Source organism: Eucalyptus grandis, chromosome 3, assembly GCF_016545825.1.
Source record: "Eucalyptus grandis isolate ANBG69807.140 chromosome 3, ASM1654582v1, whole genome shotgun sequence".
NCBI lineage: Eukaryota > Viridiplantae > Streptophyta > Magnoliopsida > Myrtales > Myrtaceae > Eucalyptus > Eucalyptus grandis.
The window spans coordinates 30,312,544-30,318,960 of record NC_052614.1 but is presented as its reverse complement, the minus strand read 5'-3'; the positions used below and the strand labels follow the sequence as shown (position 1 = coordinate 30,318,960).

At 37.4% G+C, this 6,417-nt stretch overlaps 1 long non-coding RNA gene across 4 annotated transcripts; it reads left to right on the top strand.

The window, feature by feature from the left end:
- The first annotated feature begins 1,884 nt into the window (after positions 1-1,884).
- LOC108956668 lies at positions 1,885-3,286 on the top strand. Of its 4 annotated transcripts, none has more exons than XR_005550045.1 (3): positions 1,885-1,953; positions 2,171-2,287; positions 2,975-3,286. It is a non-coding gene; the product is annotated as an uncharacterized LOC108956668 (long non-coding RNA). The 4 variants fall into 4 exon arrangements; XR_005550046.1 differs by lacking the exon at positions 2,975-3,286 and adding an exon at positions 2,547-2,666; XR_001982969.2 differs by lacking the exon at positions 2,975-3,286 and adding an exon at positions 2,446-2,554.
- Positions 3,287-6,417: the final 3,131 nt, after the last annotated feature.

Genomic DNA, 6,417 nt, shown 5'->3' with positions numbered 1-6,417 from the left:
AATGTCATACATACACCAATATCTCATCATACATGCAACAATGTATAATTATTTATTAATAAATTCAATGGAATTTATGGCCAATAAAATAATCCATTTATTTTATTATTTATTTATTTATTTATTTATTTCTAATAAATAAATATTAAATTCAATATCTATAAATTCCCAAAATTAAAAAAATTCAAGCAATCATTAAACAAACCAATAGGATGACAATTTCATGAAAATTCATGGCCAAATTGAATTTCACACAATTTCACAATTTCCACAAAACAGCACATAATATTCGGATAAAACCAGAATGCACAGTTTCCAAAGAAATTCGATTAAAATATCCATAAGGTCTCCAAAAATTACGAAATTTTACAGAGTAATAGCCAAGACATTTTCCCACAACTTTCATGAAGAACTCCAAGCCAGATTCTTTTAGATTATTTTATACAGTCTCATGAAGCTTCTGAACCCATTACCGCATCGTCCAGTGCACATATCACCGAAATATTGAGATTTCACCTACCTATTCTCTTTCGTTTTCTCTGAAATTTGGATATGTTATACATAAAGATATCCTATACAAGTTTCATGAAGAGATATAAGTCAAATAACCAGATCATAGTCATCATCTATGTCCATGAAATCTCGGGTATCTCAAAATACATCACCAGAATCATCTTCTTCAAGATCTAGTCGATTACTAGGCTATACTTGTTCATTTCACTTCAAATTTGAGTATGTTGTATTTTAATATGTATCCTACAACTTTCATGAAGAAAACGAAGTGAGATTCTCAACAAAAACCAACATGCAACCACGAATCCAGCAAGAGGTCAGTAAAAACTCTCCAGATCTGAGGTCTCCATAGAACAAGACTTTAACCCCTCAAATCTCCATCATTTTCCACGAAATTTCAGTATGTTGTAGTTCAAGATGTTAGCTACAACTATCATGAAGAAATTGAAGCCAAAATCGGACCTTAAACACACATGCAAGCTCAAACAAGTTTCTGACTCACACGGTCCGAACACAAACAGCCACACCATCCACACACAACTCATCCATGCTTCGGTTTTTCTCAACTAACACCCAAAAATTCAACATGCAAACAACACACAAGCATGCAAGAGAAGCTAGAGGACTCCCACTTGCCTCTAGAATGGACGGTCGACGGCGTAGGGCGGCGAACATGGCGGCACACGGCGGACGGACGGCGACAACCCCTCGGCTCCGCCTCCTTCCTCTCTCGACCTCTCCCTCTCTTTCTCGAATTCTCTCTCTCTCTCTCTCACCTTCTCTCTCGGCCAAAAGAAATCCGGCCACCTTCTCTCTCTCTTCCCTTCTTATACCCCCAAATCCTCATGATTAACAATCATTACTTGCCTACAAACCAGCCAATGCATGGCTTTCTCCCTTATGCCACTTGTCCAATTACATGCATCATGGGCCTTGGAGTTGGGCTTCTTGGGCTTGGGCCATCCGGCCACTTCTTGGGCCTCCTCTAGAGCTGGTCGACAGCCCACTCGTGGGCTTCAATGGGCCGCCAACTTGGCCCATTAAAGTTCCACTCTTGGGCTTAAGGCCCAATCGAATTTTTGACCCTCTTTTTTCCTTCTTTTTTCTTTTTTGAATTCTTCTATAAATATTTTTAAATTTTAATTTTCATCTTGGCCAAAGTCTTGGGGCATTTTATTTATTGAAATTTAATTTATAAGGTACATGGCCAAGCATAAATTATTAATCTATCAAATTTAAATTTTCACAATCATATGCACAAATCATCTAATTGAAGACTAATGGCTAAAGCATAAGCCATGAAATTTTTTATCACCTAATTAGAAACTTTAACACACCTTATGGCTTCGCTTTGAATTTTGGGATGCCACACGTTTACACGACGGCTTGATTTAGGGTCTTTAAATTCGTTGGCAGGCATCGGAGCTCTTCTCGTTCTTGGTAAGGTTTCGTTCTTCAGACGCCATCTCTGCTTCTTTTTTTTTTTTTGTTTCTTGGATGCTTATCTTCAATCGGTGTTTCTTTCTTTCTTTTGGGTATATCGTGGTTTTGCGGTGTCTCGTTTGGTGCTCTAGTTCTTGGTGGGTCTTTCTTGTTCGAGCTTATCTTGTTAAAATGAATGGTTGATTGGAGTGTGAATGGGATATTCTGTGGATAGACTTCGGCGAAGCGGTTCTGGGTGACGGGGAGAGGGAAGATTGTGCTGAGGAGAGCTGGGAAGCAACATCTGCTGGCGAAGAAGAACACCAAAAGGAAGTTGCGGTTGTCGAAGTTGGTGTGTTCTTTGTTTTTTTTTTGGTGCAATTCTTGCTGTCATTGTTGCTAACTTGCTATTGCTGGTTTTGTGCTGCTGTTATTAATTTGATATCTTGCTTCTTTAGCATTCTATGTGCGGAGTGATGGTTTTTGCTTTGCTGGATTGTTTGCCTAAAGGATTAAGATGCTGATGCCCTACCTGGTGCTATTTTGAAGAAGACCCTAACTGTTTGTACTATGGTTAAATTCTTCAACGGGGTCTTTTTTTCTTCTACTAGGTTCAGATCCCTACTAAAAATTTTTATATTTTTGAGTTATCAAGATATTTGCAAACTCCAAGGAAGAGGTACTCTGGCTCCTAGACATGCTTGATTGGAAATAAAGGACCGGTGCATTGAAAGCAGTAGTAGCTGTAACTTGTTCATTAATATGTATTTCTCTCGTATGTCGGCTATTCCTTAGCGGCTGCAACCGGTACCGAGTATGAGGAATATCTATGGGATTTGCCTTCTGTCAATACTACAATTAGCTGGACTGATGTGGAGTTCATGTCAGCTATTGTACATAGTCTTTGTCCAATTTCAATAAAAATGTGCATTCGTCAATGTCAAGTCCGAATTTTATTGCTTCTTTACTATTTGGTCTGGCATTGAAAAAGCCAGAGATGGTACAATGATGGCTTAACTAGCCATTTCAATTGTTGTAGGATATTGCATGCTTTTGACATTGGATTGAATTGATCTTGGTTAGAGTTCCTTTACCGATATTTTTGCTGCCATGAAGCTTTGATAACACCACATGCACAACCCCTTTTTGGTTCCCCCTTGGGTTGGCTTACTGTGGATTAATCTTGTTATCTCTTATCTAGATGAGCATTTGCTAGGAACAGTGTGGCTTTTGATTTTGTGTGCTTGGTGTGTTTGCGCATCAACAATCAACAAGCATGCCTAAGCTTGTAAGAGAAGTAGAAGCCAAAGAGAAAGAAGCAGAACAGCGACAACGATTTGAGATGCAATCACTGGTGAAGTAAACCCCTACAATGATGAATGATGAGTAGAGAATCGAACCTTTCCATGAAAGGAGAATTGTTCCATATGTATGTTTCTCATTTTCTTGTCTACAACCGCAGGGATATTTCAACGGTTGTAATGGTAGGTGGCATTCTCATCCGTGGGTTGTACTAAGCCTCCGTCACATTAGATGGTCTAATGTGAAAAAAAAAAAGGTGAAAACCCAGAGACCCGACCCGACTTGACCCGAACCGACCCAAAACACATTCGATATTCTGATGTGTTTCGGGTCAGGTCATAACGCGTGACCCTTATGTTTCGGGTCGGGTAATATCAAGACCCGACCCGACCCGACCCATTTACACCCCTAGTAACAACAGCAATACAACAACAATCCCCGTGAATGTGGGAGTGGTTCTTGATTTGGAGACCTGGGTGGGTCAGATGGGATTGAGCCGCGTCAACATGTCTCTCATTGACTTTTATAGTTCAAACCCTTCCTACAAGACCAAACTCGTCCTCGATGCTAGAGACTCCAAACAAGATGAGGTTGTCGCTACTGCTGCAGGTTCTCTCTCTCTCTCATGAACTGCCTGTTTATGATACTTGTCCAAAATTATATGACAACATCGGTTTTTGGGTTAGGACTTTTGTACTTCTATTGATTGTATGGAAGTTTGTTTTGGTTAATCTTTCTTTTTAACGAATATTTCTGGGTTTAATTTCTGCTAGAACTGGGAAGTGTTTGGTTTTGGGTTACTACACATCTTGTCGTAGAGGAAAAAGTATTTTGTAACAGCTGTTTGTGCAACGGTTTTCTCATAATGATGTATTTGCCAATCATATGAACATTTTAGGGCATGCATGTTTGTGTTTATTTTTTTGTTCATGAACAGATTTTCTATTTTTTTGTTGCCGATAACAAAAAAAAAAATAGAAATGCGTTTGTTTGCGTTTTTGTTCAAAATATGTTTTTTGTTTCTAGAACAAAATTAGAATGGAAATAAGAAACAAAAAAAAGTTTTTTTTTTGGTTCTAGAAACACTTTTGAAGAACAAATTTTCTCTCCTTTCTTTTCTTCTCTTTTTTTTTTTTTCTTCTTTTTTCTTTTTTTTGGCCGGTTGCCGGCCTCGGCCATGGCCGTCAACCGGCCGTCGAGGGCCAGCAACCTCGCCGAGCGTCGCCGGCCCCGAGGCTGAGCATCACCCAGCAAGGCGAGGCCAAGCCTCGCCCAACCATGGTGAGGTTCGGCCTCGCCGGGCAAAGCTGGCCAAAAGAAGAAAAAAGAAAAAGAAAGAAAAAAAGGAAAAATAAAATAAAAATATTAAAAATTAAAAGAAACAAAAATAATATAAATTTACCAAACATGTTTCTATTCATGTTTTATTCACGGAACAAATTTACCAAACGCGTCATTCGATAAAAATTGTTCCTCGGAATAGAAATAGTTTTTTTTCTATTCGCCGGAACAATTTTTGAACAAAAACATAAACAAACGCGCTCTTAGTTTCTATATATTCAAAATTCATTGTAATTGTTCCATTTCATTTTCCAATTGAGACTTAACTCTTTTGTATATGTGCTAATTCAGTTCATTCGGTCAAAATTGACCAATTAGCACTAACATGGACGCCGATTGTCACACGCAAAGTAGTACTTGCATTGATATTGACAATTTTTAATAATATTTTAATACTTTTTGAATTTTTGAATTCCTTTTTTTTTTTTGTCTTTCTTTTTCTATTCTTCACTTCCTTCTTCCTCAATAGTGACCGGCTAGAGACAAGGGTAGCCTCTCACATGCCGCTCACTAGGCTAATCAAGGCTTGACCCTCACATGATCCAACAAGGGTCGAACCTTGTTAGCCCAGTGAGAGGCCCGAGCATGCTCGTCCTTACTGAAAATGCTAGTAGTAACACCTAGAGGGGGTGAATAGGTGTTTAAAATAAACTTTGATAAATAAATGCATAATAAAATAAGTTGCGAGAAAAGTCTAAATAATGATCGGAGTCTAATTAAAATAAGCCACTAGACTTTTGATGAAAATTCAGAATCGATAAAAGATTAAATGGATTTTTGCGAAACTTTAAATATATATATATATATATATATATATATATATATTGCAACGGATAAAACTAAAAAGAGTTAAGAGAAGAGAAAATTGCACATAAGATTTATAGTGGTTTGGCTTAGATCGAGCTTACGTCCACTCTTTCTCCTTGGCAGAAGGATTCACTAAAGTAACAATAGAGAAGTATAATATTTCGAGTACAAACACTCAGTGGAAGATTTCTTTTTCCCTCACTAAGTCACTCTTCTTGTGATTTTCTCTCTTGAATATAATTTGTAAGAGTTGTCATTGAAGAACAAGTGGTTGGAAAGGTTTCAAATTTTGGAATTTCAATTTTCACGCATTATCTCAACTAGACTAAATGATCTCCTTAAATACTCATCCACACCTTACTAGCCGTTGGCATTCTCTAGAGGAATTTCTTTCAATCAATTTGTTGGATAGAATCGATTAAGGAAATCTTGTAGCCGTTTGAAGATTGAGATGAAAATCTATTGATTATGATCGCTCATACAATTAGAATCTAGGTTTTCATAAGTAAATGCTTCCCAAAAAAAGAACTTGTCTTCAAGATTGATTTCATCAATCTGTAATTGATTTCATCAATCTGTGATTGATTCAATCAATGTATTTATAAAGTCTACATAATTCTACACAAAATACACATAGCCTGCACTCACAAAACGCACTAATCAATAATCTACATAAAAGAAACACCAACCACACCAACATAGAAAAACTCAATCATGCACCAGTCAAAGCTTCAAATCTGCAAAACTCTCTCCCTTTTTGTCAATAGCAAAAAGAGAAAATCAAACAAGCATAAAGAAAATAAGAAAAGGAGTTTGTTTCGAAAGGTTGCCTAGGAAAACAAATAAGTCGGAAATCTCCAAAGTCTACTTGGTCTCCTCAAGCTTAGTTAGGCACTAATGAAATACAGTTTCAACCTTCGCTAAATTCTAAGATGCCTGCTAATTCATGTTCCGAATCTTATCATTAAGAGATTGTACATTTCCTATGAAAGATTATGAGATACTGAGAGCAACATGCAACTTCTAGATTTC